Source organism: Ambystoma mexicanum, chromosome 2q, assembly GCF_040938575.1.
Source record: "Ambystoma mexicanum isolate Mex_15411 chromosome 2q, UKY_AmexF1_1, whole genome shotgun sequence".
Taxonomy (NCBI): Eukaryota; Metazoa; Chordata; class Amphibia; order Caudata; family Ambystomatidae; genus Ambystoma; species Ambystoma mexicanum.
In genome coordinates, this window is record NC_090924.1 from 911300740 (window position 1) to 911312902 (window position 12163).

The window sequence follows — 12163 nt, forward strand, 5'->3', positions numbered from 1 at the left end:
CCCTGCTCCTGAAAATAAGGCTACATGAAAACATTAGAGGAATCTGATAAAACCGCAATTATTGAATCCAAAAAGAACTTTTTCAACAAGCAGCTAGATGAAGCTGACAACAAATCTAAGAAGCTATTTGAAATCTTAAAACTCTTAGAAAAACCGAAAGTGCAATCAGTGGCATTTGTGCCCACAAACCTGGATTTCACAAAAGCACAACTAGCTTTTGAGGCTAAAGTATTCCAGGCCCGGGATAAAATAAAAAAAGATTGTACAGACCATAGCCCGACTAAATGTACTCCCCCAGCACTACCGCCGGGCATAGATCCCTCTGTATTTAATTTCCATCCAGTATCCATCTCAGACCTCATTGAGTATCCTGGGCACCATGCACCTATCAGCCTGCCCGGGAAATGCCTCACCACCCAAAATGATCCTAGGCACTAAGGACATCTTTCCCCTTCCTTGACCTGACTTATCAATGCCTCATTCCGCACATGTGTGGTTCCTGAAAACATCAAAAACGTTACTGTAACCCCCTTACTAAACAAAAACAGGGCTAGATCCGAATGATACAAGTAACTTAAGGTCAATAACTAACTGTAACTTTTTATTAAAATTCATGGACAAGGTGGCCACCTTACAGCTCCAGGCCTTTGTAGAGACTATCAGTGTATTACATCCCAGACAGTCAGGCTTCCGACCCTCCCATAGTACCGAGACTGCCCTTGTCGACATTCAGACGCATATGCTGGGAATCATGGACAAGGCAAAGGCTAGACTACTGGTCCTGTTGGACTTGCCGGCTGCATTTGATCTCCTGGACCACAAGCACCTACTTCACACACTGAGAGATAGCAGCCACTGCTCCGACAACACATCCAAATTAGTCCATTCCTTTCTGACCGTCCGGCTGTCTAGAGTCTGCTGGTGGGATGCCTCTGCAGCCCCTGCCCCTACGACTTGTGGTGTGCCTCACAGGGCCTGTATGTCCCAGTACATTTCAATCTATATGCCAGATCGCTTTGTAGCCTTTTGGAAGAGACCAGACTCTTTTTCAATAACTATGCAGATGGCACCCAGCTGGTCCTGAAGATCACTGGGGACATGACACAGATAAAGCAAACCTAGAACACATCTGTTACCTGATTGAGTCATGGATGATGGAAAACTGGATGTGTCTCAATGGAGGGAAAACAGTGCTATTAATCTTCGGATCAAGGCAGACAAGAGCAAAACTAAAACATAACTATCGATCTTTCTCCATCCATGATTGCTACATGTTTGTTTGTTTGTTTGTTTGTTTGTTTGTTTATTTATTTAGTATGGCGTGCAAAACCCATAGGTAACAGGGCGCAACAGAGGACAGGAAGATAAGGTTACATAAAAACTTAGTTACAAGATAGGCACATATTTACATAAATACATACAGTTAATTACATTTCGGCAGGTCAGTTTAAGGCATATACATATATACAGTCAAGTTGGCTATAGTCTGTTAGTATGAGGTTGCACAGATCGGTCGTAGGGATCATTGGATCGTAACCAGGTGAGAATATTTCGCCTGAAGATGTGGTAGGATTGGTCTGCTGTGGTGTTGTGTGGGAGGGCGTTCCAGTGTTGGGCTGCCATGACAGGGAAACTACTGCCGCCCGTCTTCTTTTGTCTAAATTTGGGTGAGTGAGATGCGGTCGCAGATTTTGTGCCATTTGTGTTCTCTTCTTTTGTTAGAGATGTGTTCCTTAGAGGGTAGGTTGAGGTCTGTTCTGAGTGCATTGTTTTGCAGAGTTTGGAGTTTGTTGGTTATATATTTGTTGGCTCCTAGGTACATGGCATTACAATAATCAAGTCTGGAGAGTATTAGGGCATTAGCGATGATGATGATGCAGCTAGCTTGGGAGAGGAATGCTCTGCTTGCTCTGATTAGCTGGCACGTGTATGCGGTAGAGGATGCTAGTGAGTTTACTTGTTTACTTAGTGACAAGGCTGAATCTAGGTGAAAGCCTAAGGTTTTCACTGTTTTGGCAGCTATAATGGTATTGCCATCGATGTTGAACACTTTGTAGCTGGGGCTGAGTTTTTTTAGATTGGCGTTGGAGCCAAGGAGCAGGATTTTGGTTTTCTCATCATTCAGGCATAGGCCGTGTGTGGCCATCCATGCCGGAATGTTGAGATATATTTTGTTTACAAAGGCCGTATCTGAGTCGAAGTTGCCCGAAAGGGGTATGAGGATCTGGGTGTCGTCTGCATAATTAGTGTATGTGACACCCAGTCTGTCCAACTTGTCAAATAAGGGCTTTGTAAAGATGTTGTAGAGGGTAGGGGAGACGCAGGAGCCCTGGAGAACACTGCAAGTTATGCCGATGGGCCTGCTGAGGCTATTGGGGAGAAGACTCTCATAGTTCGATTGTCCAAGAATGATTGTATCCAGTCTATGGCCTCTTTCGAGAAGTGGCCTGCCGAGGCCAGGTGTTTGCACAGGACTGTGTGATCCACCAGGTCGAAGGCCGCCGACAGGTCGAGGAGGAGTAAAATGGCGGTGTTTCCTTTGTCATTAATTTCATTGATCTGGGTTTTAAAGTCGATAAGAGCTGTCTCAGTACCATGCTGTAGTCTGAAACCAGATTGGTGGGTGCCTAAAAGTTTGTGGGTTTCTAGGTATTGCTGGATTTGTAGGTATGCTACTCTGTTTATTATCTTTAACAGGAACGGTACCGCGGTGATGGGCCTGTAATTGGTGGGAATAGCGGGGTCTAGTGTTTGCTTCTTGAGGAGAGGCAGAACCTAAGATTCTTTGAGATCATTAGGTATGGTGTTGGAGGAGAAGGATGCGTTGATCAGTTTGGTTATAAAGGGGGCTAGGTCCCTGGCAGCATCCTTGATTATTTGGGGTGGCCAGTTGTCGCCTTTGCAGTTGGATGGTTTGAGTGAGGCTACAACCATTTCAGTTTCTATGATGGATATTTTGGTGAACCTGAAAGTATTCGGGCTTGATGGGTTGGTAGTTTTGGCATGGTGACTAGGCGATGATACGTTAGGGGTTATGGAATCTTTTTTCAGTTTGATTTTAGTTTGGAGAGTTTTGATTTTATTAGATAGAGCGTTTTGTACGCTGGTGCACCACTGTTTGTATTTAGTTATGTTGTCCGGCAGGGGTATCGGGGATTCTAGTTCCCTTAGTATAGCAAATAGTCTCTGAGGAGCTTGCAGGATTTGAGAGGTGATTGGTTGAGTAATCTTAGCTCGAGGTTGGTCTTTACTATGATGGCCAGACCGCTTCCTCTATTATTGGGTCTGTCCATTCTGATTATTTGATAGTTTTAGGAGATGGCTATTGAGCGTGCTGAGCCTGCTGCTTCATGCAACCAAGTTTCGGTGATTGCTACTAGGTCGAGGTTGTTACTGGATAGGGTGTCTGCTATTTCTGTGGCATGGGCCACTAAGGATCTAGCGTTGATCAAAGCTCTGGATGGAGTGGTTGTATTGGGTGAGTCCTGGGTGGTTATAGGGATAAGTTTAGGTTGGGTGGAGTTGCTACATGGTGTGGTTAGGTAAGGACATACTTTAGGGTGTCGTGAGGTGGATCTCAAGGGGGGATTGCGGAGTTTGTTGTGGTAGATAGGCGGGGTAATCTTGCGCGAAGCCAGAGGTTTCTTTCTGTGAGAGAGCAAGGTACATTTTCTGCTGGGGGCATGGTTGCTGCAACAATAGAGATGATAATGGACATGAGGAGGCATAGTAAGGTGGCCGTTTGATTTTTTTTCTGTGTACATTGTATAATGAGTGATTATCTCAAATTACATTTAGTAGAGGCGGTAGTGGCGATATAGCACCTTGACTAGCATCCGGTAGAGCACAACAATTGGCATTAGGTGGTGCTAGGCTAGTGGTGGCAAGGCACATCGGTTTAGCAACAGTTAACACATAAGATAAGGCGCAATAACGAGTATAGAGGCAGGGCTAGGCTAGTAGTGGCCGTAGTGGCAGGGTGCAGCGATTAACAGTGGCAGACTGGACTCAGACTGTAAGTACACCTAAATTTGCTTTTCAAGAATATGGCAACAAGTGTACAGAGGTGCCTATAGCTATCTGACCTAAACGCAGAGTACTTGTGCAGGAGAATAGCTAAGTACATTTGGACTTGCATATGATAAGTACAATATAACTAATACAAATATTGGAATGACATGCTAGAAGTAAGGCAGCGCAAGGAACATTTACAGGCACTCATGTTGAGTAGCGGTGCTAGCATTAAGCATGTGCAAACATTGTTATACATACGTTAGTGATGTGTTGCAATTTTGTACCATAACGATAGCATTGAACAATAGATGGGTCTAGAGGCTTCTAGTGACGTAGTATCTCCCATTAAGGAAAGGCGTTCAGAATAAGGAATAGTTGCGTTTAAGTGGTAAGCAGTCAGTACATAACTAGGAACAAGACAAGTTTGGTCAGTGAATATAAGATTGGGGCAGCGCTATTTAACAATTTGCAGGCATTGTAGGTAGTCTTTGATAGGGAATTCAAATATATAAGCATTCAGTAGTAGTGGGTCTAGATAACACAGGCAGCGAACCGGCTCCTAGCTCTTATTGCGCTCTTTCCTTAGTCGCTGGCTGTCACCTGTCGGTGGCGTGTGATTGGCTATGAAGCAGAAGTCAAACCAATCCTGATGCGAGGATGGAGTTTCAGATTTAGGTAGCCTGATTAAAATGCGGCGGCCATCTTTGAGGTGATAAAACCTCGTGCAAACAATGCAGCAGGAAACGAAAAAGCCTTTGTAAATGGAAAAAAAAGCCTCATAGCACTCCAGACAGGGATCAAGGTGTACCCAAAGTGGGGGTATGATTTTAGAAATAAGGGCATGCAAGGTTGCCAATCATCGTGGGGTCGCAGGCACGATGGTTGTTAGCAGGCAGCGTTAGATAGCGGAATTGAGTGGGAAGTGTGACCATGAATTGTGGGCACAATATGTAGATTGTTAAAGCTGGATCTTACCGGTGTGGCGGTACATCACTATATTAGGCAAGATAAAAACACTCGGCATAGACCTCAATTTCTCCTTGAGTGCAGAAACCCATGCCAATCAGGTTGAACGAAATTGTACATATTACCTATGACTCCTTAAAAAAACTGTACTATCATAGCACGATCTGTCCTCTTGTCTAGGATTGACTACTGCAACGGCCTCCTTATTGTTGCTGACAAAAAGCTTGCAGAAACTTCAAATGTTTCAGAATGATGCAGTTCACATTATCAAAAAGATCCCAAGAAGAAATCACATATCACTCTGCAGACAGGCACTGCATGGTGCATAAATGCCTCTGCTGGAAAACCCTAGCCTATACGAAAACACTAATGACCCACTACGAGCCAACTAGATCGCTGCGCTCATCCAATCAGATGCAGGTAAAGCGCCCAACTATCAAACAGACCAAAGGCTCGGGCAAATCCTTCGCTTTATGCTCAGCCACAATTTGGAACAATCTTCCACTGCCCTTAAGGCAAGAAGTCAACACCAGATCCTTCAGGAGATCACTCAAGACCTTTGAGTGATTCTCCTGCCTTTCCTCCCTCCCTGTTCTGACCATTGTCCTGTGATATTGTTGTCCACTTTGTGTATTTATGCGCTCTGATGCCCGCCGGTTTCGGCGTGTTATACATTTATAACTAAATAAATAAATACAAATAAATAAAGGATGGGATGCAATCACTCTAGGATGATTCTAGGACAACTTGTACATTCTTGGGTTAATCAAAAATGTACCCCAAATGTACTCTGCAGGACACTGTGTAATAATTGGCATTAAAGTACAATAATATGATTTATGTTAAAGAGCTTTATATTTATATACAGTAATAGAAAATAACCTCATAGTCATTTATTTAAAATACACAGTAAGGGGATATTGTGTGACCACCATTGCCAACCCACTCTCCTCCTCTCACAACCCACCTTTCTGACAACCCTCGTCTACACGCACCCGTGCCCCTACATTTCTGCTAATCCCTTCTCTTGCAGCCTCCCACTAATGTGTGTTCTTCCTCCAACTAAGGACATCCTCCGCAATCAATGTCCTGGAAGTGGTTAATGGCTGTCTCGGGTTAATTTTTGGCTGAGTGTGAGGGGACTTTCGCTACGAGCCCCCAACTCCCTGCCACTCAGGCTAGAACTCCCCCAAAACACTGCCTCAATACCCCAGAGAAGGAGTACACTTTAAGCATTCAGGCCCCCTGAATGAACACACACAGCACCCTTGACACAACCCCCAACACACAGCCCCACACCGACACACACTCAGCCGCCCAAACACACTGATTCCCAACCAACCCTCCACACGCTGCCCCCATTCAGCAACACACACATTCTCAGCCCCCAACCCACACACATTCTCAGGGATCAACACACTCAGCAACCCACCCACCCCCCACAAACACGCACAACGCCCCTCCACACACATACAAACTGCATCCAGCCCCACCACAAACAGCACCTATCCCCCGCACAGCACTTAGCTGTGCCAGACACACACTGAACACCTAGTCCTCCACCCCACACACAGAGCATGCAGCCCCTCCACCCCACACACACAGCCCCAAACCCCACCCTACGCACACAGCACCTAACCCCTCACAGACACACTTGGCACCTAGACATCCCCCCAGAAAAACGTGTTACTTAGCATTCCAACACACTTGGCACCTATCCGCTCCCACACACACACTCAGCACCTTCTCACACTCCACCTAGCTCCCCACACTCTCACACATACTCACTACATAGCCCTCCCCACATTCGCATACTCAGCACCCTGCCCCCACACACAGCACTCACTCACACCCACACTCTCAGCACCCAACACACACTCTGCACCCAACACATACACTCTGCACCCAACACACACACTCTGCACCCAACACACACACTGTACCCAACACAAACACACAAATACCCTGCACCCAACACACACACACACACACACATACACTCTGTTCGAAGCTGACACACACACACACTCTGCACCCAACACACACATTGCGCCCAACACACACACACACACACACACACTCTGCACCTAACAAACACACTCTGAACCCAGCACACACTCTGCACCTAAGCGAGCGCGCGCACACACACACACACACATACACACACACACACACACACATACCCACACACACATTGCACACACAAACACACACATTGCACCTAACACACACTATGCACCCGACTCACACACACACACACAAACTGCACCCAACACACTCACACTCTGCACCCAAAACACACACACACACACACACACACATACACACACACACACACACACACACATACACACCATTGACACACAACTACAGCCGCGCTTCTCAGCAAAGCTGCACGCAACCCCTCTTCTCCACCTAACTCCCTCTGTATAATGGGAGTGAAAGGGAAAACATTCATCCAAGCAGACAGAAGAAAGCAGCAAACCAAAACACTAAACATTACACATAAGCACAAATTCATTTACAGCTGTATTTTTAGTTTGGGCTATTAGGTGTGGCTTGCAAGCGACACTTATTAACACCAAACTATTGTATTCGAGTACTGATTTTAAGTACAGATAGGGAGGAATGGCATATGACAAAGGACCCAGAGAAATGACATATGAAAAGGGACACACAGTGTATAGGTGTTGTATAGCCCACCCATTTCCTGCCCATGCTAATCCCTATGGTCATTCCCACCCATTCCTGCCTCTCCATGTCCAAAACTCCACCTCATGGGAATTCTTTGAGCTTGATTTAATGAAGCCTTTCGATTCAGTGTGCTGGCATGCTGAAGTAAGGCACAGGCTGCCTGGTTAAATGATTGCTTTCATGTGTGGGTTGTGGTTGCGGTGAAACTTTTACCAAGAGCAAAAGAAGCTGCCTAGCTTTTTTTGGTATGAGGCAGACCACGCCGATTTCGCCGTTTTTTCATTTTAACGTTCCTTGACCATTAACACAAAGCATGTTTTGATTGCAAACTAGGCCAATGGCCCTCATTCTGACTCAGGCGTTAAGGGGTTTACGGCGCCGTAAACGGCGCCGACCCTTAACGCCTGATTACAAGGTTCCCTTTGTGGGATGGCTTTTAACGGCTGCTTTTTTGCAGCCGTTAAAATACATGCCGCAAAGGGACCTTGGCGATAATTACGGCACCGTAATTTACGGTGCCGTAATTATCGCCTTTCCCCATTCCCATTATGCCCTATGGGGCGAAAATGGGAATGGGGAAGGGTAAAATGGGAAATGGGGATTTACCGCCCCACTCACCTTGGAATGGGGCGGTAAATCCACCAACCACCATGGCGTAAACATAGTTTACGCCATGGTGGTAAGGGTACGACCACCGCCTGGGTCGTAATGAGGGCCAATGTATTAAACAGAGGGGGGTGAAAGCAAGAAACTGCATATCTAATTTTCACATTCAGAATAACATGCAGCCCTTGCCAAAGATTAACCGTTTTGGGGTATTGGTTAAATAATACATATTTTTGCCCTCAATTAACGGCTCCCGTCATGTGTGAGTGGGTCGCCCAGTGGTGATGTTTTCCTTATACTCATTCTACTTGTAGCCATGAGATGCATACGAGGGGAACACAAGCCCTAAAAGTACTAGAATGCAAACATGCAACAGGAGTCTGAGCATTTGGCACGGGGCCACTTAGCCTTTCTACCGTTTTAGTGTGGTGATGGATGGTTGAAAGGCAGGGACGAAACTGATCACTGCATCCAGCACAGCAGAGAAAGCAGCACCGCAATCACAAGAGCTGGTATATAGAAGTTGCTATAAGGATGGGGCCGGCTGCTCTCGGTTCGCCTGTTTATAAGACGAGATGTTGCAAGGCCAGTTCTTGCAAATATTTCATGGGCATTGTTGTATCCCTCTGGTTCCCCCAGGAGTGCCGTGAGCCCCCTTCCGCCTACAGACACACGCAGCTGTTCTTGGTTTGGGCTCCCCGGTGGATCTGATACGGCGGGAATGCCCCGTTTATTTATAATGCATGCGGCAGAGTGCAACGTCACTCTGCAGCATGTGTGTGCCCTTAAAGGGGCTGCAACACACTTCTTTTTCAAAACAAACAACAAGAAAGGATTGCTACCTACAACTAAAAAAAGACACGGCACACAAAATGGCAGACTCCTTTAATCACATCCACCCCGTTCCTGCATGTCACATCCAGTCCACAGGGTTTACCACCAGTTCAGAGGTCCAAAATATAGTCACTTAAGGGGGCAGGCTTCATCCTCCCGACCCTCTGAGGATACCTCCTGCCCGCCTACCGGAATGGGCCCTCCTCACCTGAACTCCCTTGAACTGGGGAGCTTGGCGGTGGACCAGACCACCGCCCTCGTCCAGTACCGCATGTCCCTTCTCTGCACTGCCTCCGGCCTGGCTTCTCCCAGTCTTTTAAAGAGACTAGTGTTGCGTGTTACAGAGGCAGCCCCATCGGACACCGTCACCATCGATCATTGCACCGCCACCACGTCCAAGGGATTCAGTTCGTAGGTCAGCGACAGCTTCCCGTGTGGATGGCGATTCCTGACAAACATCTCATCACTTGGGACGAACTGTTGGGGGCGAAGTACTCTTTGGATGTTCTCGTCACAGCAGGCTCACGATCGCCCGTTTCCAGTAATAGGTCTCTCAGGCAACGTCTGAACATGTCCTAAGCCGGTGCCACCCCCATGGATGTATGCGGGGTAGCCCGATATTCCCTTAGGAACTTGTAGAGGGCACTCTGCAAACTTTGACCCTGGCCCTGAGCAATTTGAAAGACCTTCTTCGAAGTCCTAATCAGGCGTTCCGCCTCGGCATTCGCCCTGGGCCACAGCAGCGTGATCTTCCGATGGCAATGTTTGTCGGACACAGGTATCCGAGAAACATTGCATAAATAAATAAATAATCTGGATCCATTTATCCGACAAACATTGCATAAATAAATAAACCCAGTGGTGGTTGAGGACTGTAGCTTCCTCTTGTGACCTCTTGCATGGGGTCACCAGAGGAAGTTACAGTTTGCTTGCGTGTGCTTTTTTTTTCTTCTCCCCAGCGCAGTGCAATGGTTTGGGGCGGCTGACTCTGGCCAGATCCTGATATCCAGCTCAACATCTGGTGCCGGATCTCGGATCCGGCGAGAGCTGGCCCAATGACCAGCCCTGGTTACAGCAAAGTTACAAGAAAGGGTGGAAGTCAGCAGACACTGTGATTTCGAAGGGTAACTCCCAAGGACTTTGGGCCGATCTATAATAGCCCAGGTCACACAATCACTGGTGGGACTTAGAACAAATGGATTTGAAAATAGTGCTAAACGCAGAAGGGGCATGGAGTAGGAGAAGAGGCCACGGTTTGCAATTCGGATTGCTATACCAGTAGACATGAGTTGTGTGTGTTTAAAATGGCAAATAGTGCTTTCATAAAGAACCCGATGATTCATAGCATGCAGCCCTTGCCCAAGATCACAATGAACAATCCAGTGATTCGCTTCTGCAGAGAGGTTTGTTGTGGGGCTTTGCATAGCAGCACAGTTGGAGGGGATCCAATAAGCACTGCTGATGTGCGTTCCTGTCCCCCTAGCGCAATTCTAACTCCAGCGTATTCAGTCAGGTCCCACTGTCTCCCCTGTTTTGTACAACTTTGGATAAACATACTCCAGTCCAAAGGAGTATTAAATAAGCATGTTGTATAGCTGTCAAATATCTCCCAGCACCTTAATTTAGCCCTGGCTCTCCATCCTACCGCAGAGTGCAGCATGGAACGTGTAGTTTCATGTTTGATCATTGTAATTCAGCCTCCATGTCCCATCACCCAGGTCTTTTGGGCTAAAACGTCACAATTGGCTCAAGGTGTGTCAAATTGCATGATGCCACTTGGCATAACTCCTTTTGTGGTATTCGGTCACCACCTTTGGGCTCAGGAAATGCTTGCCCGGGTGGCCCCATATCCTGTTTAACAATTTCAGCCAGCTCTTGCTATTTAGGCAGCATCATTTGACATGGCAATGGCAAACATGAAGCTGCGGGCCCCATAATGGAAAGTGGTGTTGAAGAGTGCAGTACCCCAGGTTGTCACACCTGCATGGGGATGCTTTGCAGATCTGTGAGTTGCAACCTGTATTTCTTAGTATGGGCTATTAGGTGTCGCTTGCAACACCTTTACGCAAAAATGATTGCATTGGAGTAGAGATAGGGAGGAATGACATATGAGGAGGGACACAGAGTCTGTGGGTGTTGTTTGGTTATGTGCCTACCCATTGCCTGCCCACAGCCAAGCTAATCCCTATGGCCATTCCCACCCATTCCTGCCTCTGCCCGCCCAAAGCACCTCCTCACGAGAACTCCCTGACCATGCTTTAATAAGGCCATACCATCATGCTTTGCATTCAAAGTGCCTGCCAGTGTTTGTTGACAGCAGTCTTCTGTGAGTTAACGACTTAACTGGAGTTGTAAACACGTTTCTGCTGTAATAAATCTCTTATCAGGCTTGCCTTCCGCCACTTAATGTATAAGCACTCTGTGTCCTTCACTGAAGCCCTCTTAAAAACAAGCATTGGCAAAGCCACTGAAGTCCTGTTTAAAACAAGCATTGAAAAAGCCAACATGTTTGGCTACTGCATAAATGTTAAGCTTTTGCCAGGCACTGCTATTAGATGCCAAGGTACTCACGCCATTTTGTACCTTCTACAAACAAAGGGTAGTTAATACCACTACGGCTGTGCCTAGCAAGCACCTTTCCCATGCCTACACAGAAGTCCAAATGGTTGGCATTGCCAATGCTTGTTTAACCAACGTTTTCACCTTTCAGCCAAAACTAAAAATGCTGTGTCTGCGGCGTGGTGCAATGTATCTGAGTAGAGCATCTTACTGAGTTAAAAAAGGCGACTGAGCATATCCTGTCCGGCATCACGTCTTTTTACTGCAAAAATGTCACTGCAAGAGTTTATTACCACGCCTTTTAACTGAATTTGTGCCGCAAAATGCACGGGCGGTTTAGGTGAGTCAAAATAGGATGTGCTTGGGGGCTGAAGGGTCATCCCCACGCACTTTGCAGCAAAAAAACTGTTAAAAAGCATCACAAAATTCTGCAGTGAAAATACATGGAACCCTCCTGGGCGTCTGGTGCATTTTGTCCTGTATTGTGCTT

At 46.6% G+C, this 12163-nt stretch overlaps 1 protein-coding gene across 2 annotated transcripts in view; it reads right to left on the reverse strand.

Moving 5' to 3' along the window:
* Positions 1 to 12163, reverse strand: part of SPMIP4 (sperm microtubule inner protein 4) — a 364345-nt gene that overhangs the window by 61428 nt on the left and 290754 nt on the right. The gene's annotated exons all lie outside the window — the stretch shown is intronic.